Below are 25414 nucleotides of genomic sequence, written 5' to 3'. Positions count from 1 at the left end.
AAATTTTTTTTTAAGATTTTATTTATTTATTCATGAGAGATATATATAGAGAGAAGCAGAGACACAGGCAGAGGGAGAAGCAGGCTCCATGCAGGGAGCCCGACGTGGGACTCGATCCTGGGACTCCAGGATCACACCCTGGGCCGAAGGCAGGCACTAAACCACTGAGCCACCCAGGGATCCCCCAATTTCAAAATTTTAATAGCTGGGATCCCTGGGTGGCGCAGCGGTTTGGCGCCTGCCTTTGGCCCAGGGCGCGATCCTGGAGACCCAGGATCGAGTCCCACGTCAGGCTCCCGGTGCATGGAGCCTGCTTCTCCCTCTGCCTGTGTCTCTGCCTCTCTCTCTCTCTCACTGTGTGCCTATCATAAAAAAAAAAAAAAAAAAAAATTTTAATAGCTGATTTCCTAACTGCATATATATCATTTTAAGGAAATGATGACTCAATGGGAAATTGGTGTTTTACATTTATATCCTTGTAAATATAAATAATTTATTTGAAAAACAGGATTTTGACATGCAAAAGATAATTTATAGTACTATTTAAATAATATTGCATGTTCTTTAAAAAAAATAACCCTAAATACATATCCTTTAACGAAAACTTCCCACATTTCCTGGCCCCCTGGTTAACTATTAAATGCTGCCTTCATTGAGAATACAGTTTAGCGCAAATTGATATTTGAATATTTTCCAGTTGGGGCTATTACAAATGATGCTTCTATGAACGCTGTGCTTTGGGGACATAGGTATACATCCTTGTGGAACTGCTGGGTTCGCCTTATTCACTCATTGTTTGTAATACTGATACTTTCTGACAGGAGCAAATATAAGATAGAGAAATGTATGAAGCCACAAAAGAACATAAAAGGTAAAAACACATTCTCCAAAGAACCTCTAGACCAAAATTTTAAACATTATTTATTAAACTATATATTTCTTTCACTGTGAACCCACCATATCATATATCATTTAGGTAGGGAAAATGACCTTTTATTTGGGCAACTCTTTAAAGTACAACAGAGATCCATTTCTGCTTTGCTGTTTGATTAAGTACAATTTTTAAAAGAATATATCCTTTATTCAATTTCGTCTTTCAGGTAATTTGCTTCGACATTAAGCAAACCATCATACCATGAGTGGCTACAGTACCGCTAAAAAGAATGTACCAAGAAAATCTAACAGGAAACATTTCTATAAGAAATGCCTCTTGGTTTTTATGAAGTTTGAGAGTTGGAAAAATACAAATCATTTCAAGAAGAACTTTAAAAGGTTTCTTTCAAACAGGCCTATGTAACCAAATCACTGGCAACTGTATTTCTGAAAATACTTCACAAGACTTCAATGATCTGAAATATATGGGTTTAATGGATTGCCTGGGCTCTAAGCCTGGAAATTTTCCCAGAGATCATCTCACGTTTTTATTCCTAGGATCAATAATGTCAGCAGATGTTAAGGCTTGCTAGCCAAGTACAGTGAGGGAGAGGGAGAGAGAAAGAAAGAGTGTCAAGCATTTCAACAGTCCCCAAACAGTAGCTCAAAGAATGAAAGAGATCAAAAACAAGTTATAAGAGTTGGGAGTGTTTGAACAATAGCTATACAAAACATTTTATTGAGTAACTAGGTTTTAGTTAAGAAACACAACCAGCTATAAATCATACACACCATTCCACAGTCCTCCCTAATCATCCTAAAATATAATGAAAGACCAAATGTCAAAATGCTTCACTGATAAACAATTCTGTGTTCCTGATAATATTTCTCCACATAGTTGAAGACACTTTGTTCATTGAAAGAGGATTAATTATTCTCCGAGGCTTTCGGTGATTAAAATATCTTCTTATAAAAGAAAAACCTTATTATAAGTATCTCCAAAAATAATGTCAATTCACTTACTAGAGAAAAATCGAATGGGTTACTGGATGTTCACATGTAAAAAATTAATCTAGACACTTACCTTACACCTTTAACAAAAATTAACTCAAGATCATAAACCTAAATGTAAAACACAGAACTGAAACTTCTAGAAGATAACATAGGAGAAAGTCTTTGGTGACGTTGGATTGGGCGATGAGTTTTTAGATGTAATACCAAAAGCATAATCTATAAAAGAAAATGTGATAGGTGGAACTTTACTGAAATTAAAAACTCCTAATCTGTGAAGACACTATTAAGAGAATGAAAAGACGAGCCACAAGCTTGGAGAAAAAATATTTGCAAAACATGTATCTGATAAAGAACATGTGTTCCCAAAATACAAGGAAATCTCAGAACCTAACAGTAAGAAAAGAAACAACCCAATTTTTAAAAGGGCAAAAGATCTCAACAGACACCTCATCAAAGAAGATAGGCAGATGGCAAATAAGCATATGAAAGGATGCTCAACATCATATGTCATTAAGAAAATGCAAATTAAAACCACAAAGAGATACTAGTACATACCTTTGAGAACGGTTGCAATTCTATTATAATCGCTGAAATACTGACAACACCAAATGCTACAGAGGATGTGAAGCAACAGGAACACTTATTTATTACCAGTAGGCATGTAAAATGGTACCGCTACTTTGGAAGACACACAATTTCTTACAGAGCTGAACACAGTCTTACCATATGATCCAGCAATCATGCTCCTAGGTATTTACCCAAATGAGTTGAGAACTTTTGTCCAGACCTGCACACAAACGATTGTAACAGCTTTATTTTTAATTGCCCAACTTAGAAGCAACCAAGATATCCTTCAAATAGATGAACAGTTAAAGAAATGGTGTTACATCCAGACAGATGAATATTATTCAGCAATAAAAATGAGCTATCAAGCCATAAAAAGACAATGTTGGGGGGGGAGGGGTATCCTTAAACACATACTGCTAAGGAAAGAAGCTAAGGGCAGCCCGGGTGGCTCAGCGGTTTAGCACTGCCTTCAGCCCAGGGCGTGATTCTGGAGACCTGGCATCAAGTCCCACGTCAGGCTCCCTATATGGAGCCTGCTTCTCCCTCTGCCTGTGTGTCTCTCTCTCTCTTCTTTCTGTGTATTTAAATAAATAATAAAAAACTTTAAAAAAAAAAAAAAAGAAAGAAAGAAGCTAAGCTGAAAAGGCCATGTACTATATGATTCCAACTACATGACATTGTGGAAAAGGCAAAACTATGGAAGTAATAAAAAAAGATCAGTAGTTTTCAGTGGTTGGGGAGGGAAGGGAAAGAGAGATAAGTAAGTGGAACACAGGAAATTTTTAGGACAGTAAAGCCATTCCATAGGATACTGTAATGGTACATAACAATAAGCATTTGGCAAAACTCAAAGAACAGTACAACACAAAGGGCAAACCCTAATGCAAACCATGGAATTTAGTTAATAGTAATGCATCAATATTGGTTCATCAGTGGTAACCAATGTAGCACACCAATACAAGATGTTAACAGTAGGGGAAACTGAGGTAGGGAGTATAGGGACCTATATACTTTCTCCTCTGATTTTTCTGTAAACCTAAAACTGCTCTAAAAAAAATAAAGCCTATTAATTAAAAAATTAACTAAACTGATTTTGATTTTCAAGCAGTTAACATTTTTGAAAATGTACTATAATACTCATAAAATGGAAAACAAGAGAAATTGCACCTGAATCCCTGATCTATACAGATTTCCTTTCCTAGGCACTATTGTAATAATAAGGATGATGAAGGATAACAGTTCTTATGCATTTACAAAGTGCCAGCCACTATGCTAAAGATTTTATCCATTTGCTAATTTAATCCTCACGTGAACTTATGAGGTAAGCACTGATATCCTTGTTTTTCAAATAAAGAAGCAGGATCTTTCCCCATTCATTTCAGCTGGTAAAAGGTAAGCAGGCTGAGGGACCTCACAATGCATCTTAGACTACTAGACCACGTGCTACATTGCATTTACCACAATGTAAAGATCCAATAAAATTACATTAATATCTCCCAAGGACTCCAACTTTATCAGATTAGGTCACTTGAAAAAAAAATAGGTAAAAATAGGCTAAGAATTTAAATTATATATATATATATATATATATATATATATATATTTTAAAAAAACTTATCCATGGAGATGCTCAACCCCTGTCTGCTTTCATCCCAGGTCCAGGGATAGAGTCCTCCATGGGGCTCCCTGCATGGAGCCTGCTTCTCCTTCTGCCTGTGTCTCTGCCACTCTCTGTTTGTCTCTCATGAATAAATAAAACCTTTAAAAAAAAAAAAACCTATACGTGACCTACAAATACTTGTATGTATGAACTAAAAGCATAATCTCTAATTTTCTAGAAGTGGACTTCCTTTCAGACAGGTGCCAATGTTTTCATGGCCCAGAAGTCTGTTCAAATGCTCCTTCCAAGAGAAAAAAGACAAGTCCCCTGGGTTACAGCAAGTAATAGACACAAATGCCTTGGGCCCAAGCCCTGGGCCAGGAGTTTGAAGACCAGGGCTGTGGTCTCAGCTCTGCTGGTCCTGATGCAACCACATCTGTTTCTTGCCACCTCCACTAAAAGAGACTGACAGAGAAAATCTGAGTGTCTTCAGTTCTCTGATTCATGGATTTGGTGTCTTACAGATTATTTATTTTTGTGACTTAGAAAAATAACTCGATCACAAGGTAGGCACAAATTACGGTGGGGTGTAGAGTTTCATTTTAACTTAGGCAAGACTCAGTTAGTATGACGTCACTGGTGGGTCTGAGGTTCTATGGCAGAGCCTCTTTCCATAGACAAGTCTTGGACTAGCTGAACAGTCAGATTAAACTGTTTTAGTATCTAGAAGATGAGTTCCATTTGGGATCTTGGATGATTTTGGATAATCAAAGCCCTATGCAAAACAGAAAAAATGAGGAAAGTTTGGCCTTAGGCTATGTTTACAAAGGAATCTCTCTTCCTACCAAGGCCTCCCCAGCTGCCTACTTCCTTGCTTCCTCACTTCACTGGGCATCCATCCCAGGCCGTTCCTTGAAGTTTCCTACTGCTACAAAACATTCACCTCTTCTTTTAAAAACGCACTGCCACTACAGCTCTTCTAGGATTTAGAAGGAATGCAAGTAAATTAAGATGACTCGGGAGTGCCTGGGTGGCTCAGCTGGTTATTGACTGACTCCTGATTTCAGCTCAGGTCATAATCTCAGGGTCCTGATATGAAGCCCTACATTGGGGTTCCACACTCAGTGGGGAGTCTGCTTGGGATTCTCTCTCTTTCTCCCTCTGCCTCTCTCCCTGTTTGAGTTCTCGCTCTCTAAAATACCTACATACATATATAAACTGGATCAGACCACAGAATAAATAGCTGAAAGGAGTTTAATCTTTCCTGGGCTGTTATTTGCATTTTTAAAATGTTAATACACATAAATCTTCCAAAGGAGGAATTTGGATAAGAGGAAGTTTTGTGGATTTTAAAGGTTTTTTTTATTCGTTTTTATTTTTATTTTTTTGATTCGTTTTTAGTAAAGGAAAGCACTATTCCAGGACATCTTGTCTTTATTGCTCACCCTACGTTAGCCGACCAAATCAGAAAACAAAACCAGACACCGAGCAACCCACCCCACTTCTGCAACATTACTAATCCAAATCCAAGTCATCCTGCAAGATGCTAGGGTATGTGTGTTCTTTAGGCTAACAATTTAAATTATCAGCCTAGAATGTTAAGTATACATTTTATAACAATTATCACATTCCATACTGATAATCAAAGTGTCCAAGAATTAAAGTAAGATATTCTTAGAGAAAATATTCAAGATATAACTGCAATTAATTTTTATTGTATGAATAAATGCACCATGCAAACAGCAGAAGTATGTTGACATTATCTCCAATAAGAAATATTTTATTCATTTGAATATTCTCTGGTTTGGGTCCAAAATGACAATATTACATAAAAAGTCTTTCAAAATTATTTTATAGCTTCTCTAAAGTCTGTACAACCAATTATTTTACATTTCTCTAGGTATATCACCCTGGACACACTGAAGAGTGTCTATGTGTATTTTTCAAAGAATCAGATGCTTTGTGCAATTTTTATTTGTATAGACACAATTAAATATTCGACTGCATTTTTTCAGTCTTTTGTTTCCCCAAATGTGCCTTTATTTTGACTATTTCAGGAGAATACAAAGGAAAATCATGTAAATAAAATGACCTTTTTATTTTTCTCTGAAACTATTTCTAGACCTCACAATAAGATATAGTACCCATAAGAAAAATTGCTCTACAGGAGATGCACACCTAAAAGAAAACAATGAAAATACACAATGGATACACACACACACAATGGATACATACACACACACACACACACACACACACGAGTATCTGGTTTTAAAGAACAAGATAAAGTTCTCAGATATAAAGTTAAAAGATTAAAAATTAAGAGGGGGAAGTATTAATGCCAGAATCAAAACAAGAAGAAATATTACTATTTGTATGATGCTTTAAAGTTTTACAAGTGTATTGATACCCATTATGCCATTTTGATAAAGCTGCCCTATTTACTAATGGCCAGTACACACACTGCTGTCCTACTAGAGCTTAAAGTTAAAAACGGTAATGGTGTTTTTAAAACTCAGACGTAATAAATACCCCTTTTATATAGCTTTGGCTTTTAAACCACGTTAATGTTTTATATATTAATAAGCCAAAGATCTAAGTAAGAAAGGATAGGGGAAACGAAAATTGATTTGAAACAGAAACAAACCTAATTGTATATCAAATAGATATCCCTTTACAGAAGAAAATACAAAAAAAAAAAACAACAACAACAACAACAACAACACACACACACACACACACAGGTAATTTTTGAACATAGCATATGACTTTTATATCCTCAAGGAGATACATTCTAAGGACATAAAGAAGGGCAGAAATATCCTGAACTTCATTTGTCTGATGCTGGTATTGGTGTAACAGTTCTAAAATTTTGGGAAGGGGTTGGGTTGTTAGCTATAAATAAGTAAATATCAATTTATTGATGTCATTGGGACCTAGGCTTTCTTCTGTGGGAGAAGGGAGATTCAAATACAAAAGCGGGGGAAGGAGGGATCCCTGGGTGGCGCAGTGGTTTGGCGCCTGCCTTTGGCCCAGGGCGCGATCCTGGAGACCCTGGATCGAATCCCATGTCGGGCTCCCGGTGCATGGAGCCTGCTTCTCCCTCTGCCTGTGTCTCTGCCCCTCTCTCTCTCTCTGTGTGACTATCATAAATAAATAAAAATTAAAAAAAAAAGCGGGGGAAGGAGAAAAAAGAACACCATGGTATTGGATTAGAATTACAGGTATCAGTAAGAGCTTGTGGGCTGTGGTTGTGCGTCTGTGTGTGCGTGTGTGTGTGTGTTTACTAGCTCTGTCCACTGAATGATTCTAGAATCAGTGATACCTTCATTCTGAAATCAATATATTGGTAGCAATAAACACATTGAGTTCCAAGATGTTGGTTTCTGAGTATCATGCCCCACTAAAACAAACCATGAAATTTTGGAGAAATCATTGATTCTATGTCTGAAGAAGGGAAAATAAGAAAGTAAGCCTGGACCTTCTTTCTATGTCAGAGAAAAAGAGAATTCAAAAACTGATTGAAAAGGTCAGCCTGAAAGGGTTCTCAGTAGTCCAATTTGAGACAATTACAGCATCAAAATTATAATGATAGGAGTTGGATTAAAACATCATGAATTTTTTTTTAAATCCTTGAGTTCATACTGATTTTTTAAAGGGGGGAAGGGAAGGAAAATTTTTCTTTAGAAAAGTAAACCAACTAACGAATATGGAAAAACCAAGAGAGATAGAAAAATCATCAGTTTCACAACCACCATAGCAATAACTGATTCGGGGAAGGTGCTTCTATGGATACTAATACCATTAGGTGAAAGGCTATTAGGAAACAAGATATTCATGGTCTCAAAGTATCTCCCCATAGATTATTTATTGATTGTCAAGGGGGAAAGATACCTTTACAATGCAGAAATCTAGCAGATACACCTTATCAAATGATGAAGTTTAATGTCATCAACACTAGGACAAAGTAACATCTGATATAACACCTGATATTATGCACTGTGAAGGACACAACACCACCAAGGGAGGATTTTTGCCAAATAGATTTAACCTAAATATAATCATGAGGGAACATCGGTCAAATCCAAATCATAGGAGATCCTCCAGAATAACCAGCTTGTGCTCTTCAAAATTATCAGTACCATTAAAACAAAACAAAACTAAAGAAGTCTGTGGTGACTGTTCTGAATTAGAGGAGAAAAAGAAATATGACCATCAAAAATCACCTATAAAGTAAATGACTGGGACAGTTTGGTAAATTTCAACATAGGCTATAGAGTAGATAAAAGTACTACACTGCTGATTTTTCTGGACATGATCAGAGAGATGGTGAAGAATTTAAGGATGAAATGTCATGACGTCTGCACCTAACTTTGAAATGCTTTAGCAAAACGAAACAAAACAAATCAAATGCTTGTATAGAGAGAAAAGACATAAAGCAAAGGTGGCAAATGATCACCAATTGGTGACTCCACATGAAGAGTTTTTGCAACTTTTCAGTGTATTTGCAATTTTTCAAAATAAAAAATAAAAAGAAATTTTTGGGGGTACCTCAATTGTCCCTTGAGGTAAAGGACACGTTCACACGAGTTTTGACCCCAGCACTGTAGAGTCCACATTATCCGGGTGGGGCCTGAGCCTAACGGCGTGTGGGTAAACAGGTGCACCGCAGAGCCTGTCAGGTGCTGGTGCAGGAGGGAGCTCCGAGAGCCTCAGCAATGGTCTTGGGAACAAGGCAATTGCTGGCACACTGTCCCTTCTTTACTGCGGCCCTCAAAGCCCTGTGTGGTCTGTCCACCTCAGTTGTCCATCGCTGCCTCTCTGGCCCTTATGTGTCCCTCCTCATTCCTACTCTCCTTTTGCTATTCCTCAAAACCATCAAGCTCCTCTCACCTTGGACTTCTGCAATCCGTGTCCTCTGCTTGGGAAGTTCTGTCTCCAGATCCTTGTGCACTAACCTTCATGTCTTGTGGGTCATGGCTAGGCGTCCCAGCCTGGCCAGGGTGTCCTTCCCTGACACCTGCAGCCCTTCAGAACAGCCCTTCATTTCCACTCGCTCTCTCAGAGCATCTTGGTTAGGGCTATCCTTCATGCACTTATCCCAAGGCACAAATCAGACATTTTATTTATGCATTTATTTATCAGTTTGTTACCTGTTCTCCCTCGAGAGGGCCTTGTCTCTCTTGGCCGCTGCTGTAACCCAGGGCTTTGATCAGGGCCTGATGTACTCTGCAAACACTTAGGGACTTAATGGACCGAGGTGCTAAAACACTGCGCAACCCTATGGATTAAATCCTGCACTGCTTCCCCTGCGATTTTTGCATTTAGAGCAATAAAATAAAATGCAAAACAAGAGACTTTGAGTCGATATTTTCTCTCATATTTCTTTGGGAAAACAATTTCGAGATAACCTGAATCAATGTTCCCAGGTTTTCTAATGAAATAGAAGTATATTTGCAAATAATCACAAATCGTAGCAAACTGGGCCCCCCTCTCCCCCTTAAGGAGAAATGAGTGAAGGGATGTAACTGCTGCTTTGTTTGCCCCCAGCGCTCCACTTAGCAGCCGGGGGAAAGTATCAAACAATCGGAGGTGGGAACCTATTCTGCTTTTCCACTTCATTAAATCATACATCATTTTTACATGTGAGCCGCCAGGCCATAAATCATGTAAGACAGAATGAGAGCTAATTAAAGGGTCAGCTGAGCATATAATTTTGAATTCCTAGGCACCCAAAAACTGAGATTGACAGTGAGTGTGATAAAACCCAGAATCATTTGTTAACTCATAAAGCAAGAATTTTCAAGCTGCCAACTTGTGAAGTCATATTTTCATATATAAAAAAATCTATATCGAATATAACTCTTATATGGTAATGAACTTTCAGTCATTTATCCCAGAGTACTTCATTAAAATATACTTAATTTTTTTTTTTTTTTTTTTTGGTTAACGATTGCAAGGTCAAAAAAAATACAAGTGAATTGTGTTCTCATTTCAGACTGAAGTTCACTCCTGAGATAGGAAACATTGTTAATTGGTATTTCATAGCATATTTCTTCCAAAGTGTGTTCAGGGAAAGCAGGTTAGTAGAAAGAAATTCCATTTGTCAAGGGGGAAAATGAAAATGGAGTTAGACCAAGATGGCCAAGGTCACTAAACAAGTCAGTAACTGTTCTGAGAGCAGAACCTGAAGAGACAGCTGACTCACCGTGGTTTTCCCTCCTCCAAATACACTGCTTCATCTAAAAGGTATTTTGAGGATATTCAAGTTTATGCATTTTATATTTGCATTCCTCATGATGAGGAACTTTCACATTAGAAAAAAACCATCTTAGACTATAATAAATATCAAGACTATTTTCTTTCTCTTAAGAATCCTTAGAGTCATAAAACAGAGCTTGAGATCTAACATGTTGAGACAGCTATACTGGTCAGACATAAATACTAGGCTACAGTTTCGAAAGAAAGGTACTAACTTCCTATCATTACTATAATTTAATAACCTAAAAACTAAAGTGCAATCTCAGAGTTCTTGAATTATTAGAATTTTATCAAATTTAACATTTTCGGAATCACAGCTAAAGGAAATGAAAATTTTATGTGTTAAATATATCCACGGTCTATTTGGCAATTCCTTAAAAATCTAAATCTCCAATATTTTCTGTTCAAGTCCCAGGGTAGGAAAAAAAAAAAAAAGTTTCCCTCTGTGAATTCAGAGGTGAAAAAGGTGGGAATTTAGTGAGTTACCTAGATCGAGTTTCCAAAGCTGTGCCTGTTCCTAAATCCTCTTTTCAAACAACATGATACACACATCTCTCTGTGACCAAGTATAGGAAATGAAAAAACAACAACAGAAACAAACCACAGCTCGAGGACAACATTTTCAAAAGATTGCTTGGATCTTTCCTAATCTCATGCCCCACGCGTGAACTTCTGATCACAACAACACGGGCACTTCAGTAACGTACGAAATAAGAAAACTGGCACAACAAGCCTTGCTTGCACAAGATTTGTCTTTTTACCCCTCATACCAAAATCTTCACGCACATGGCATGCCACACTTCTGATCACACGGAAAGTGTGATTATTAGCCTTGGCTACCTATTACCCCAGTATCACTGGGGTAAGACATAGGCTTCCACCCCCTCTACATTTCCAAAGGAAATGCTTACTGCATTGCCATTTCCAAAAGAAGATTTCCTCAGGAAAAGGAAAGCACATGCTTCTATGGGATGCAAAGCTATATATAGATATATATAAATATATATCTGGATCTGTGAGCAAAAAAATAGCAAAGAATACTGGAAGCTCCATGGTGTCTCTAGTCTGTCATATTTGAGCACTATACACTCTTCCTAAGGAAAGAATCAGTAATTTGACATTTGTTTCCATGGCCAGAATCATGGAAGGGGAAATTAATTTATATAAAACTACATTTAAAATATTCTTTTGCTTAAAAGAAAAAATAATATGAATAATAGGCTGAGTTAAAGATGAGTTATCACTATAAACAAAAAAAAAAGGGGGGGGGGTTTGCGCTCCTAGCAAAGATCCTTTCAGTTTCAATGCTATAATAATCTATCCTAATTCAAAGAACACAGGCTACTATAAACCATTTGGAGGAGGAAAACCATCTAGGATTGACATTTCTCCCAGAGTTCTTTCTGGAGAATTCTTCTCCTGAAGAAGATTAATGCCTAACTCTAGAAGAAAACTGCTTAGTTGTGGTCAACAGCCTCTTACTCATACTTGACAATTCTTTTGGGACTTATTAAAGACCAGCTGCAAAAGCTGTAGCCACTGAGCCATCCAATGAACCCTGGGTCTGTTGCTCCCATTAACTACCCAACACACCTGTCCCCATGGACCTTACCAGAGAGAACTGTGCACAGATGGGGTCTTTCCCACCACCCAAACCAACTCAGTGCTCTCTCCCATGAATTTTCATTAGTCAATGAAGTAGAAAATTTTCCAATGAATTGCAAACGAAATGGCCTTTCTTGACCAGAAATGGATACTATCGTTACCTAAAGTGACTTTTAAATGTGATGTTCGAGTCTATGATTTTATGGTACCATTTTAAATAATAGAAAGTAAAACACAAAAATGGACATTTTGTGATAAGTGTCTCTGTCTAATTCAATTCTTTATCATTGAAATTTTTCACAGATGTTAAAAAAAAATCTAAGGATTTCAGATCGCCATTAGTGTCCCACTGGGAAAGAAATACAATATTCAAATTGGGAAAATCTGAAAAGAGTTTATTTTTAAAGGACTGTTCACAAGTATAGAGTCAGAAGCGGAGGAATCACAAGGATACACAGGAACCAGGGGTCTGAGAGAGGATGGTGTTACACCCCCCGGGGGGGAAGTCAGTTACCTACATCTGGAGAGCAGAAAAGACCATGAGGGAGGCCACGTTGAGAGAGGCCGTGACCAGCACAGGACACAGTCAACCTGTGGTAACCTTGCAGCGTAGGGTCCAGGAAATAAACACTCTGATCTCACTCTCCAACCTCTCTCCCATCTCTGGCCAGCGTTTTCCATTAATCAAACCCAACGATAAGACAGTGGACAAGGGATTCCAGAGATTTGGTCCATATGGGTCAGCCCCTTAAAGCAGAGACATGAGTGGACAAGGGCTAGAGTGGATCCAGAGGGACAAATGGAAAATATCCACAGACAGAGACAGACCACACAATACTTCCTTTCCAAGATTAGATTAAAACTACAGATATTTTTTTTAAAACATTACAGAATCAGGGTAGTCACATGGGACAGGACCAGATGCAAGGTCCCCAGCACAGCTGGCCTCGTCCCCCAGGGTCCCTAAAATAAGCACACAAGCACTGGCAGTGCAAGGCACGATCTTGCTGAGGAAGAAAGAGTTGCTCATTTCTTGCCATACCTGGTTAAATCCACATTCGGGAAGATTTTGACAAGGTCCTCTGAACATGATGCAAAGAAGTTTGGGTCATGTACGTGCAAAATCAAATCACAGAAGTTCTTTGATTGGAGCAATGCCACGATTGCATCTTTGTTTAGAAATATTTCTTTGATGCTATTATGGCATCGAGATCAGAAGAGAACACGAATGAAAGCTAGGAGACCACTCAGAAAGCCATTACGATAATCCAAGAGAAACAAATTCAGTATTATCATTTTGTGGTTTGTACTTTTAAAAATCCTTGGTGCCTAATACTTTGTGATATAAGGAATTTGTTCCTTCGATTTTGAAGTTTCTATATCCTCTTATCGATTTCTCTTGCTTCTTGACATCCCAGGACCAATCATTCACCAACTCCTTTTGAGTTTAGCTTTTTAGCACCTCTAGGACCTACCTCTTATCTCTGCCAGTGCTCTGATAAAGACCACGTTTAAAAAAAAAAAAGACCACGTTTATCAGGTAGGCTAGCATTTCTCAAATTACGTACAAACTGTTCTTGAGGATTCCACAGAAAAGAATGTTTTCTTGTCAAATACTTTGGGGAAGACCTGAGATAAACAAAAGTAAATAGTTTGCTTATATGACTTGTGAATTCCTAGAGACGGGGGCTACATTCAGCAGTTCTCCCCTTTCATAGAAAACTTAAGAACATCTCCAGGGACAGTGGTGCACCTCAGACTATAGATGGCAAAACGCTGACATGGACAAACTAAGGTTTTTCTTGTATTTCAGTAAAGTTCCTTCAGTGTGCTGACTTTTCTGTATTTACTGTCCTTATTTTTTGTATTTATTTTGTAATTTTTGTATTAATTTTTGTATTTATTCTGTATATCTGTATTTATTGTCTCCAGAAAAAAGATTTCATAGCATAGAGCAGAAGAAAGAAGGAAATGAGGGTACTCCTTTCTTGCAGTTTGATTTTTGAACATTAGGGCAAATCGTGGGCAACAGATTTGAAAGAATATGATGAGTAAGAGCAAAGCTTCCTACTTTCAGACTAAATAAAAGGGAGAGAAAGGGAGATAGTTAAAGGGTACTGCAGAGACTCTTGACCTAAGTGAGTATCTGGGAAGGGAGCCCAGGTCTCAGCCCACTCGCCAGCCTTGCACTGAGCCCTGATGGAACGAAAGATAATGGAAACCCCAGTAGTTTTGGTAGATCTAAGAAGCCTGAGAATCTGTACCTTCCTGGGAACATGGAGCCCTGAGAATAAATGATAAATGGCTGAAATGTACTATATTGACGTCTGGATGGAAGTTTCTCAATCCCAGAGATATTAACATTTTGGTTCCAAGAAACCTTTGTTGTAGGGACTGTCCTGTGCTCTAGAGGATGTTTAACAGCATTGCTGGTCTGTATCCACAAGATGCCAGGAACATAATCTCCTTCCCCAGTTGGGGCAACTAAAATGTTTCCAGACATCCCCAAATGTCCAGGGGTGGGAGGGTAGGTGGGAATCCCAGTTAAGAACCACTAGCCTAGGTAGTTAGAGTCCTAGACAGCTTCGGCAGTTTCCTCCTGGCACAGTATAGGTGGCGAAGAGCTGAACGAAACATTCTGGAGGATCTAGAGCAACCTGCATGGCTGATGTGCTAGAACCAGATGGGATAGGAAAAAAACGAATCGATGCCTATGGATGCCAGAGAAGACTAATCACTCCCAAGGACAAAATGGTACGCTCCCCATGGATATCTCGGCATTGTAGCTGCACTGGTTAAGAATGAGGATACTGGAGCATAGCAGGCATTGGGCTGCCCGGTTCGAATCCCAGGTCTAGTCATTAAGAGCTGTTTGACTTTGGTAAATCACTCGACTTTCTGGGCCTGTTTCCTTATTTATAAGATGGAGATAGTTATAGCATGTACCCGATATAGGGTTACTAGCGTAATTAAATTAGTTCAAATTTATAAAGTACCTGCTTTTTATATAACTAAGGGTTTTTTTAAGATTTTATTTATTTATTCATGAGAGACAGAGAGACAGAGGCAGAGACACAGGCAGAGGGATAAGCCAGCTCGCTGCAGGGAGCCCAATGCGTCACTCAATCCCGGGACCCCAGGATCATGACCTGAGCTGAAGGCAGACGCTCAACCGCTGAGCCACCCAGGCGTCCCCATAGCCAGGTTTTGAATAAGTAGTGGTTTTTACATGTAAATAAACATGGACTTAGATCTCAGTCAGAGAAGGGGAGTACAACCCTGAATTATATAGCTAAGTTTCTACCGTCAAATCGAAGGAAGCTCACAATAGAAACTGAAATTCCTAGGAAAAGAATGAAGTTATCTTTCTATTACCAACTGTGTCAAGAAACTTCTTCTCAGTATGTCGGTCTCTTTGCATCCAGTCTAACCTTCTCTGTCCCAACCCCGATCTCTATCTTCATACCACCACTGTGACCATCATTCACATCTCAAATCTGATCAGATAATGGGCATCTGATCAGTCATGGTCACACAGACATGCCCCAACAGTTAAAGGCGATGTGGCGAAGGGCATGGCATGAAAGTTCATTGAGTTTCTGTGTAAAATTTTATTTGAAAAAGTGATCTATGCTCCTAAAAAAATATTTAAAAATCATTGGCCCACAGAGGTTCCACCAGATGGCAGTCAAACCCACCCATGAGCAGCCCTTGCCCATCTTTCCAGCTGTTTGTAAACAACCCCAGGGTCCAAATGAAGAAAATCACTGACAGAGAGCACATGTGCTCACTAACTTCATAGTTCTGCACGTGCTGGTTCATCTGCTCGGAATACCTTTCTCTGTCTCCTACCGATGTGATGTCAATGAAGGGATCTTTTGCTGAGAAATATGCTCAGATTTGCATTTAATAAAGAAAACTCAGGGACTGAAGGCCTCTCCTTTGGTGCTGGGGGCACTGCTTTGTGTGCTGTGGGATTTTTTTGCCAAGGCTGGAGATCCCTGTGATAAAATACATAGCTTCCCCAAATGTATCACACCCCCGCTCAACGTCCTGCCACGGCACTGGAGTGCTCCAGAGAAGCAGACTAACCTTGGATCCACCAACTTTAGGAAACCAACCTCTCCCTTTCTTTTCTATTTCCTTGCTTACCCTACACCCAAAGCTCCTTGATGCTCTTTCTGCCTAGAATATACTCCCTTCAAGGGGCCTCTAGAACACTAGTCTCTCATCTAATGTGGGCAACTTGCTTTCTTCCCTGCAAATCAACTCTCCCCTGAGGTCAGGGGAGCACACAGGCCCGGCTACCTGTTTGAAAAGGGAAAGGAAGTACACACGTAGAGTGAAACAAACTGTCTCACAGGGAATCACGATTCTACCTCTATGGGTAGCTCTGTGAATCGCCACTTCTTTCTTCATGTTTTTCATGAATTCGTTTTGTGGTCAGAAGCATATACTACTTAAAAAGAAAAAAGGTCCAATCGGGACACACAATTATGTTGGAGCATCATTATGCAAGCTACACTGCAACACAGGTACATGACAGAAAGCAGTAGCTTGGGTCTCCAGATCTTTAACACAATTGATGCCGTGATGAAAAACACGATTTCCTCCAGAGGGTCACCATTCATTGTCTTCACTCATGCATCCGTGTTCATACCCTTTCAGTTCAATGCCACAACCCATCAGATCACCTTCTCCTCTGTCCCATTTGGCAGCCAGTCCCAGGACTGCTGCTGGTTTTCCATCTGTCAAACTCAATCTATCTTCAAAAGAGAGGCAGGGCCTGGAGAGTAGACGGAGCAAAGAACAACGAAGGCAGAGACTGATTTCACCCTGGATTTGGTCTTCCTTGAGGGGAAGAGGAGTCCTAATAATATGGAAATTCCCTCACAGGGACTTGCTTCCTGGCTCAGTGAGAGTCTGGCTAGAACGGAGCTTCCAGCCTGGGAGACAACAACCCTATACAGTGAACAGCTTTTGCAGCTGGTCCTTGCCCAGCTGTGAAGATCCCTCTTGACCTGCGGCATTTTGAACAACTCTGTACAGTGTAGCCATGCTCACGGCAGATTGTTCCAGAGAAGACAGTGATCCAAGTTAGCCACTCAGACAGAATGGAACATGCCTACAGAAGTTCCATAAAAATGGAACCAGTTGAAATGGGCTCTTCCATTGGCTAGTTGTATGACCTACGGTAAGGCATTTAACCTCGCCTGACCTATTTCTTCATCTGTGGAAAGAACAGTCTGAACTAGATGATGTTTAAATTTCCATTCTAGCCTTGCATTATGGTTTTTGTGATGAAGGTGAGTTTCTCAACTTCTTAAGCATCAGTTTCATCATGTGTAAAATGGGGATGCTTAAAACACTACCGCACACAGCCTGTGGCCTCTGGTTGATATTGCTATTTTCTTGTTATTTCTATATGGAACATAATTTGAAATTAGAGAAAAGGAAGGTAGGGAGAGATGGATGGAAGGAAGTCAAGGTGAAAACATAATTGTTCGGTCAAAGGAAGGCTTTGAATAAGAAGATCCAACCACTTGGCTTACCATTAGTGCAAAGAGGTTGGGGAAGGGTAGACCAAGAATCGGTATGACTCTCCAGCATGCAAAAATGTACAGGGTGTTTAATTGGGACCTTAAAAAAAGAAGAAGAAGGTAATGCTATTTATCCCAAGCTCTATTACTCTCAGAACCTAAGTGAAAATCTAGTAACAAAGGGTATTTCAAATACAAGTAGCACTGGGTAAAGTCATAACTCTCCAATGAATGATGAACTATTCAACTTGGAGAACCATGTTGAAGACTTATTTTTTCCTTTGCCTTTCTTTGTGTCCTTGTCCTGCTGACATGGACTATATCCGTATACCAGGCCCATTCCTTCCTTCAAACATCAAGAGCTCACTACTCCACCACCACACAAAATTGGTTATCTCCGATGCGAATGATTTTCTCAATCCAGAAATTACTCTAACACCCTGAAAGGTGGTTAATGATTTAAGACTCAGAAGAATAACCTAGGATGTCCATTATAGGGTATTCTTCTCTGTATGGATGCTGTGCTCTGGTAGCAACCTAGGATTTACTCATATATGTAGCCTGATCCCGGTTCGATTCTTTGGGGAGTCAATGATCCGATTGGGTACGATGCAATGAATTGAATGACAGAAGGTAGGACAGGTCAGAGATGAAAATAAATAAATAAAAGGACCCGTGCTGCATAATGTGGGAGCATATGATGCCACCCTCGAGAGATGTAAAATCTCGGCAATAAATGGATTGCAGGTAGTGACGGCAGTCAACCCAGGGTACTTCAGCCAGAACAACAAAAAAAATGCCATTCTGCCTATACAGGTGAAAACAAGTGTCACCGAAATTGATGGAGACAGGGATCAAAGATAAACTCATCACACAACGGGCATGTCACACCTGCCTCTCATATAGAAGAACTGTATGGATCGCCTGCATGTTTTCCACATCGCATTTGTGAAGATTTGCAGCTCTTGTTCTATTTTCTGGGCTTGTATGTGCAAAGCAACATGTGCACAATTGACCCCGTCAGATGGTCACACCAGGAAACTGGCAAGAGCTTCCCCATTCGGGGGATCCTAGGTACCTCCTAAGGAATGCGAGAACGAACTCGTCCGTGGTTCCATATTCACAACTTGATACCAGGTGCCCTAGAATTCAAAGTGCGTTTGTGGCGCTCTTGGATGCCTTAGAACAAAACCAATCACTACCGTCTGCTCCAGGCGGCTGCCACGGCGCTGTCGGAAGCTGGCATGGCGTGGGGCTGGCAAGACCTTTTCAGAGCCGACTGGTTCTCTTGCAAGCTGATGAAAGACGAAGGGAACCTCTCAGAGAGTCTCCCCTTGGACAATATTCTCTCCACTGACATACCTGCACCTGGAAGGGCCTTTCCGTCGTCGTGGAAAGTCACCTTAGAGGGGTTAATGCCTTGTTAACTATGAAAACAGTCATTTGTGCACGGTTATGCCCCAAATTTGGTGTTATTCTGTTGCTTTTCTGTTTACATTTTAAAACTATATTCTTGTAAAATGTCTAGCATGCCTATTTTCAAAATCTGCAGCTCAGAGGATCCCGCAGCCTTAGGTTTCTAAAATCATCTCAGAAACAGAAGTACAGCTCTAATTTAAATCATCCTAATCACTCAGATGTCTAATCAGAGATGTTGCCCACATGTCCTGTTACATTTACATATTTTTAAGTGGGAATTTGCTGATACACGGTGATATCGGGAAGGAGCTCGCTGATAGGCTCCTACAGAGCCTTCACGCCAGACGGCCGTGCCACCGCGGGTCACCTCCTCTAAGGACCCACACCGCGGCTCCACAGAACCCCTCAAAAGGCTTGGGAAGAAAAAACTCGTCCTGCTTGATTTCACGTATGAAATCCAGGATGCTGCTGCCCCAAGGCACGCGGGCAGGTCTGCCCCCCCGAGCGGCCTGTCGTGAGCCCCGAGCGCAAGTGAGGCCGCCGTGGAAGCAGAGGCCTCGCCCTTACCGGCCTCGGTCCACGGTCCACGGTCCACGGTCCACGCGGCGAGCTTCAAAGCGCACATGGGGATGCCGCAGGCCCGAGGTGGAGCCCGGGACGCTGCACGGTTTTTCACAAACTCCCGAGGGACGCCCGTGCTGCCCGCCCAGGGCCCACCCTGAGCAGGAGGGTCCGCTCTGCCGGTGCCCCCGGGCACATCGGGCGGCCTCTCGGCGCTTCGGCTCCCCTCTCCAGGAGGCAGACAGGAGGCCGGGGCTCAGGCACGCCGGGGGGCTCAGGGGCTGAGCGGCAGAGCAGCTGCCTTGGGCTCAGGTCATGACCCCGGGGCCTGGGATCGAGTCCCGCCTCGGGCTCCCTGCAGGGGGCCTGGGTCTCCCTCGGCCTGGGTCTCTGCCTCCCTCTCTGTGCCTCTCATGAACAAAAGAAAGAAAGGGAAGGAAAGGGAAGGAAAGGGAAGGAAAGGGAAGGGAAGGAAAGGGAAGGGAAGGGAAGGGAAGGGAAGGGAAGGGAAGGGAAGGGAAGGGAAGGGAGGAAGGAAGGAAGGAAGGAAGGAAGGAAGGAAGGAAGGAAGGAAGGAAGGAGAAAAGAGGAAGGCAGGAAGGCAGGAGGAAGGGGAAAGGGAAGGGAAGGGAAGGGAAGGGAAGGGAAGGGAAGGGAAGGGAAGGGAAGGGAAGGGAAGGGAAGAAGGAAGGGAAGAAGGAAGGGAAGGGAAGGGAAGGGAAGGGAAGGGAAGGGAAGGGAAGGGAAGGGAAGGGAAGGGAAGGGAAGGGAAGGGAAGGGAAGGGAAGGGAAGGGAAGGGAAGGGAAGGGAGAGGGAAGGAAGAGAGACTTCACTTCGTCACTTCAGGGAGCTGAAGAGGGCGGGACGGGACGGACGGGACTGCAGGCCGCCATCCTGCAGGGATGAGGCCCGGGGAGCAGTGAGCCGACTCTGGAGTCCGGGAAGCCAACGCACCGGTGCCACCGCCGCTGCTCCTGCCTCCCGGCCCGCTGCACGGTCCAGGTCTTCCCTTCTTCTCCCCAAGTCCCAGGCGCCACCGAAACCGTCTCAAGACACGAGGTTACCGAACTGAAAGGCAGGGCGGAACAGACGGTAGTTTTCTGTGCCCGCGGCATCTGTCCCGTAATTCTGGTCCCCGAAATGTGCCTACTGCTGCCTGCCCGCGGCACACGGGGGGGGGGGGGGGGGACGGGGACACCGCGGTCCCTGCCCAGCAGCACAGCAGCTAAGGGCGGAGGCGGCGCTGGCAACACACTTGGTCCCGGGTCAGCCCGCAGCCTCGGCTCGGCATTCGAGGACCTTCTCCTACTAAACTGCCTTCGCCCCGGCTTCCCTGGGAGGCACCTGCCGCCACCCCTGGTTCTGTGGCAGCAGCCGGTCGTGGTGCCATCGGACCCAAGGACATCGAACCGGAGGAGGAGGAGGCTCACAGGAACGGGGACTGAGCGTGCGACACAAATGAGGCGGAAGGGCCTGGAATAAGGGACCACGCCGCTTCGGCAGGCAGGCGGCTCCCCGTCTGTCCCCTCGGGGGAGACTCGGGGGACAAGAGCGGAGACACCTCCTGGCTTTACAGATGCTCAGGGATGCTCTTACCTAGTCTAACCCGCTTTCAACGGAATCTCTCTTGGGAGGCGCCGCACCTAACAGGCCACCCTGTACCTAGAGGGGCGCCGGGGGGGGCTCGCGGGGTGCAGGGCAGCAGGCCGGCTCTAGAAGGACCCGGGGAAGTGAGGGAGCACCCCAGGAGGCCAGCCGGGGCGCAGGCTGCGAGCTGCCGGGGGTGGCCACGGGCACCAGGCACAGAAGGGCTTACGGAGCCGCTGCAGAGTCGGGCTCAGGGCAGCCCCCTCGTGCCCCCCGCGCTCTGCCACCAGGCTGCACACAGTCTCAGGGGCACCCATGTCCTCGGGATTGAAATTTTACATCCAGGGACGCTATTTCAAATAATCTAATTTGGTGAGATGAGAAAATCATATCTCGTAAAACTATCATCCCTTTCCAGGAGGCCCTATACGGGTTTGCAGGCTGTGGCGGTATCTAGCCACAGCACGAGCCTCCCTTCTTGGCGATACCGAGACGACAGACTTAAAGATGAAATTATTTTAATAAGCAATGTTACTACTCGGTATGTGCAGTTTGTTCTTTACAACCTGAACTTCATAAATTTTTATAAGGTGTCTATTTACTGTCAGGCTCAGGAGCTGCTGTGTCACTGCTGCTCAAAGCTTTTTCAAATAAAAGAATCTTGGCTGGATGCGATACATTATGTGGTATTGAGAGAGACGACCCCACGCCCACTCCCAGTGTCTCCTCAGTAACACTCCTGTCTTCTATGCAAATGGTAAAATAAATATATTCCCGGTCACTGTGAAGCAGGTCGCTCTTGTGGCCATCGCACATGCAAGAGCGGAATGGCTCAGCAGGAAGGCACCTTGACTATCCTCTACTAATTCTCAATGGAGGGCAAACGATGTGCAAGAGAGCAATATAATCGTGCCAAGAAAACTTCTTCGGGACTTGTGTGTGGGTGTCTTTCAGGGGTTGGAGAGAAGAGGAAAAAAAGAGACGAAGGCCTATTTTCAAATAACCATGATCATTTCCCAAGCGCTCATTATGTTTCTGGGGCAGGATTCACACTTTGTGTATGTTATCTCACTGAGTCCTTGCAGCTCTTGAGGAATGGAATATTCTGGCCATTTTATGGGAGAGGTATCGTTGGCCTCGAGAGGTTTATAATGTTCCCAAGGCCACAGAACAGGAACTCGATGATCCAGGTGGGTCAGGTCACAGGGAACAGTGTTGTACCCCAATGTCAGCTCCTGGCATTGCTTCTCCTCATAGTTCTGGATTCTTGGTTACCCAGGAGGATGCTAGGCAGAGGCAAAGGACCTCAGGAAAACTTAGAAGGGAAAAGAGATTAGGAAATACAGTACTTCGGTATGAGCCCCTGTAAATTGTCCGGACAAACTCCTCATTTTACTGAGAAGAAACAATGAGGTGGTCACAGAAGTAGTTCTAGGTGACAAAGCCAGCCGACAGCAGGAGCAGGATTTCTTCCTCATCCGACCAGGAATGCTGCCAAAGGCAACACAACTAGTTGGGTTGACGAAGGGGCTGCACAAGAGGTGGTTTTCCCTTCTCTAATTTGGGGGATTTTTTTTCCCCGCCCCATTCTCTTCACTAGCTTTCCCCTGAAATAGAATGAATGGGATAGGTAATTAGGATGTGGTCAGGAGTGGAAAGGCAGGGTTGGGAGGAGAAAGAATATTCTGGTAGATTTCCTTACCTTGAGGATAACAGTCATCCCAGATATTTCTTTTGGGGGAAGGGGTATGATGGGAGGAGAAATCAAATATTCAGTTAACAGACATCTGCTTTCACTACTTGCCAGATAGATACTTTAGAACAGACACTGACTAGGTGAATCGGTCAAAGGGGTCTGCTCTCAAAGAGCCTGCAGTCTAGTGCGAAAAAATGAATACAACCAACACAAACCTGATTGTTACAACCTAATAGTGCAGGTACCATAGAGGAAAGGGAAGATGTGATATGAAAAGATGATCAAGGAGATTAGCGCAGGTAGGGTGAGTATGCAAGGCAGCTTTTGTGACATCATCGAAAATGCAAGAAAGCAACTGGAGGACCCTGGCTAAGAGAAGACTCGCTGGAATTTTTGCCTTTTGGCTGCTAAATGAGATGATGTTTTGGCACAGAATAGGTGCTCATTAAGTGCAATGTGCTTAAAAAGGTTGGGCGGGGGGAGGTGAGGTCATTATTCTTTCATCTTTTAAGGAGTCTAGGAAACACCTACCTCTTCACACCTACCTTTTTGTCTTATACACCCCCTCCCCTGCCTATGGTCACTCCTCAAACTATTTTATCAATAACGCCAAAAAGGGGATAGATTACAGTGGTCAGCCTAGTTGAACCTCAATCTTGTCTATCTTGTTTCCAGTGGCCAATCCTCTCACGTGTGACATACTTCCCTCTGGAACAAGCATGAAACTTCTGGGCCAGTACTGAACAGTATGAATCATTAGAAAGTTCTCTCTCATATTGAATTGAAATCTGCCTCCCTACAATCCCACCCACTGAATCTAATTGTGCCTGCTGGAACTTCAGAAAAATGAATCTACTTCTTTGTCCACATGTCATCCCTTTGAGTGTTTGCAGGCAGCTTCCATGTCGGTTCAAAGCCCTCTTATCTTGCACCAGATGGTAAGGCATGTGTCTTGTCCTGCTGCTAAAGAAGGTTAAGAAATGGCAGCATGGGGGTGGGGAGACTCGTAAAAATTCTGCTTTGTGTCTTTCTTCATGCTAGGCTGCTTAGAGTGGCTTTAACCAGTGCCGAAATCATGTTCTTACTGCACTGTGCCTTATGGTCATAACAAGGCTTGGCAGAAACAAAGGCGTGGGCTACTCCGAGAGGCCTTTGGAGTCGTACAAGCTTCTCGACTAAGCACAGGTCCCAGAGACTACCGAAAACCCATCCCATGGAGGGCCTCTCCAACGAGCATCGTCGTTAACTCTATGGAATAGTTCAGAGCTGTCTTTCAAATGCTTTTCGTAATGTTAGAGAAAGAAACTTGCCATGTCGCCAGTAACTATCCCTTGAGAAGATCCATAAAGTCTAGCATCGCTATCTCCTGTATGCACAACTCCCTCTCACATTTAATCTGATTGGTGGTATCGTTTTCCAGGTAGACGTCTACCTGGAAAATGGTATACGTAGATACCTACCTGGAAAATGATATATTTTGCCAGTCACCCAACTTCACCAACCCCTGTTGGTTACCAGTGAGCCTTCCTTATTGTTGGAGGAAGAGGCTGACATCCAGGAGGACTGAGTCAGGCTAAACACAGGGTTCCACCAAAACACGAACTTGCAACGAGGAGATGTCAAACTATTGACTTTGATGCCACCTTGCCCTCAATCAATCTCCGAAGTTTTATTTTTTATTTATTTATTTATTTTCTCCGAAGTTTTATAAAGGGTTATTTAACGAGCTAGAGCACTATTGTTCAGATTTTAAAATAATCAACGACAAAGTTGTTCATAAGTAATAATCATTTTCAATATCCCTTTCACTCATTATTTTATATAGCAACACTAAAACATTCTCTAATTTACATTTTTAAATGGGTCTATTGGAGTACGCACCCTGAAGACAAAACTGTTACACACACACACACACAGTAATTTTTCTTGCTATAATTCTTGATATTTCAAAAAGGCAATTTCAAGAATTCAACTATTTCTAAAGATCAGGATGCCTTTCCCCCTGTGCCAGCCAAGAGTACATTATACTGCTGCTTTTTCCAAAGCACTTTAAGAGGAAGACAACAGATCTGAGAACCTGTGAAATTCTCGACAAATTTAAACCCTGCTTATGTAAGCTATACACAGGGAGGCAAGGAAGACTTCAAGGATTTAAAAAGGCTTAAAGGGGTCTCTCTGCCAGGACAGCAGCAGTTTGAATGTGTGCCATCACATCTGTACATTTGGCACAGTCATTTGGGACTCCATTCGGCAGCTGTGGAAAAGAGAAGACAGGAAGAGACCAGAGAGAAAGGAGCCTGTGTCTCCCATCATAAAACCACAAGGACAGGAGAAATGGCTGTTTGCAGGATGCAGAGAACGGAGAAGCCTGGAGATGTGGGAAGAAGAGACACTGCTGACATTCAGGAGTCATGGTGGTCCCCGTACTGGCCTTCCGGTCACTGCAGTTGGTGTGGTCACCGCAAGCACTGGGGTTGTCTGAGGCTGTGAGCCACGTGGGCAAAGGCTAGCTCCGTAGAGCACTGGGTAGAGAGCTTGATCAAGGCATAATCATCATCTGGAGAGCCAAGGAAAAGCCGGGCTCTAAGACCTCACATCCCACCGCATTTTTTTTTTTTTTTGTAGAGTTAGGTTTGGGCCCTGGAATCTGAATATCACAAGTGAGCTCACAGGGATACTGAGGCAGGTAG

The 25414-nt window shown here is 42.5% G+C and overlaps 1 protein-coding gene and 1 long non-coding RNA gene across 8 annotated transcripts in view; both read right to left on the bottom strand.

Annotated features, from left to right (window-relative positions):
- Window positions 1-25414, bottom strand: part of ZNF385B (zinc finger protein 385B) — a 387675-nt gene that overhangs the window by 353028 nt on the left and 9233 nt on the right. Inside the window, exon 1 of one of the 7 annotated variants that reach the window (XM_072811279.1) lies at window positions 20396-20418. The exons of the other annotated variants lie outside the window; for them this stretch is intronic. The gene's annotated coding sequence lies outside the window, so the exon portion shown is untranslated. Of the gene's footprint in view, window positions 1-20395; window positions 20419-25414 lie in introns of those variants that run through there. 7 annotated transcript variants of the gene reach the window in all.
- LOC140624598 (uncharacterized) lies at window positions 21530-24168 on the bottom strand. The gene is made up of 2 exons (XR_012024069.1): window positions 22731-24168; window positions 21530-22635 (listed from the first exon to the last, which is right to left on the bottom strand). It is a non-coding gene; the product is annotated as an uncharacterized lncRNA (long non-coding RNA).

This window comes from Canis lupus, chromosome 34 (genome assembly GCF_048164855.1).
Source record: "Canis lupus baileyi chromosome 34, mCanLup2.hap1, whole genome shotgun sequence".
NCBI classification, from domain to species: Eukaryota; Metazoa; Chordata; class Mammalia; order Carnivora; family Canidae; genus Canis; species Canis lupus.
Note: the sequence above shows the minus strand (reverse complement) of the source record. Positions and strands in the feature narration are given on the sequence as shown.